Source organism: Xenopus tropicalis, chromosome 4 (assembly GCF_000004195.4).
Source record: "Xenopus tropicalis strain Nigerian chromosome 4, UCB_Xtro_10.0, whole genome shotgun sequence".
Taxonomy (NCBI): Eukaryota; Metazoa; Chordata; class Amphibia; order Anura; family Pipidae; genus Xenopus; species Xenopus tropicalis.
This window is the reverse complement of record NC_030680.2, coordinates 3,600,460-3,602,832: the sequence shown is the minus strand read 5'-3', so window position 1 is coordinate 3,602,832 and position 2,373 is coordinate 3,600,460.

Below are 2,373 nucleotides of genomic sequence, written 5' to 3'. Positions count from 1 at the left end.
GGCAACAAAGTAGCCCATAAACATAACATGGCCTCAGACCACCAAGCCACTCCCACCTCTGACCTAAGCTCCACCCACTTTCATATAAGCTTCCAGTTTTTCCGGATGTTAAATGTTCCAGTTCTTCCTCCATGTAACTAAGTAACTAGATTTCATTTAGACAAAATTGTTGGATTTTATGGTTTTGTGTCTTTTTTCAACCTATGTTACTATGTTTCATCCATATGCAGTATAGAAGATTATTTCCTACAGTTTTGCAGCAACGCTGTCAGCACCTTACTATTTCCCCTTTAATAAAGCTGCAGGGATTGGGCTCGGCTACACAGCGCCACCTACTGGCTGACTGTGGTGTTGCAGTAGTGAGATTCCCCTTTATTAGGATTTTACATCTTGTTGCACAGATTTAGACAAGGGCGAGGGTTGGACTGGATTGTGTGAGGCCCATTGGCAAGGCTGCTACCCAGGGGCCCCCACTCCCCCTCTGGGGCCCCCACTCCCCACCTGTTCATCCACCATCAGCCCCTTTTCCCCTCCGGCGTACTCACCTTATACTTACTGTATATCAGTGGATCCCTGCCTTGGTTTTGTCTATCAATTGGGGTAAAATGGTGCCTGTACCGGAGCCTTTCAGGGAGTTATGGTGGCTCCATGTTAGATACAGAACCCCAAAACCCAGGCGCAGCGTGTCTAACCCACTTTGTTATTCAGCTTTAGTTCCCCTTTAACACATGGAGCTGTCCAACTGCTGGAATCATAAGCTGTATAGAGAGCGGGGAAGGGTTACTGCCTGCCCTGCTCTCATTCCCTACAGAAATAGGGGTTGGTAGCACTAGGTAGGTACCTAATATATAGGGGCAGAGACAGGGGAAAGTGTTGGAAGGGTTACTGCCTGTCCTGCTCTCATTCCCTACAGAAATAGGGGTTGGTAGCACTAGGTAGGTACCTAATATATAGGGGCAGAGACAGGGGAAAGTGTTGGAAGGGTTACTGCCTGCCCTGCTCTCATTTCCCTACAGAAATAGGGGTTGGTAGCACTAGGTAGGTACCTAATATATAGGGACAGAGACAGGGGAAAGTGTTGGAAGGGTTACTGCCTGCCCTGCTCTCATTTCCCTACAGAAATAGGGGTTGGTAGCACTAGGTAGGTGCCTAATATATAGGGGCAGAGACAGGGGAAAGTGTTGGAAGGGTTACTGCCTGCCCTGCTCTCATTTCCCTACAGAAATAGGGGTTGGTAGCACTAGGTAGGTACCTAATATATAGGGACAGAGACAGGGGAAAGTGTTGGAAGGGTTACTGCCTGCCCTGCTCTCATTTCCCTACAGAAATAGGGGTTGGTAGCACTAGGTAGGTACCTAATATATAGGGACAGAGACAGGGGAAAGTGTTGGAAGGGTTACTGCCTGCCCTGCTCTCATTTCCCTACAGAAATAGGGGTTGGTAGCACTAGGTAGGTACCTAATATATAGGGACAGAGACAGGGGAAAGTGTTGGAAGGGTTACTGCCTGCCCTGCCCTCATTCTCTACAGAAATAGGGGTTGGTAGCACTAGGTAGGTACCTAATATATAGGGGCAGAGACAGGGGAAAGTGTTGGAAGGGTTACTGCCTGCCCTGCTCTCATTCCCTACAGAAATAGGGGTTGGTAGCACTAGGTAGGTACCTAATATATAGGGACAGAGACAGGGGAAAGTGTTGGAAGGGTTACTGCCTGCCCTGCTCTCATTTCCCTACAGAAATAGGGGTTGGTAGCACTAGGTAGGTACCTAATATATAGGGACAGAGACAGGGGAAAGTGTTGGAAGGGTTACTGCCTGCCCTGCCCTCATTCTCTACAGAAATAGGGGTTGGTAGCACTAGGTAGGTACCTAATATATAGGGGCAGAGACAGGGGAAAGTGTTGGAAGGGTTACTGCCTGCCCTGCTCTCATTCCCTACAGAAATAGGGGTTGGTAGCACTAGGTAGGTACCTAATATATAGGGACAGAGACAGGGGAAAGTGTTGGAAGGGTTACTGCCTGCCCTGCCCTCATTCTCTACAGAAATAGGGGTTGGTAGCACTAGGTAGGTACCTAATATATAGGGGCAGAGACAGGGGAAAGTGTTGGAAGGGTTACTGCCTGCCCTGCTCTCATTCCCTACAGAAATAGGGGTTGGTAGCACTAGGTAGGTACCTAATATATAGGGGCAGAGACAGGGGAAAGTGTTGGAAGGGTTACTGCCTGCCCTGCTCTCATTCCCTACAGAAATAGGGGTTGGTAGCACTAGGTAGGTGCCTAATATATAGGGGCAGAGACAGGGGAAAGTGTTGGAAGGGTTACTGCCTGCCCTGCTCTCATTCCCTACAGAAATAGGGGTTGGTAGCACTAGGTAG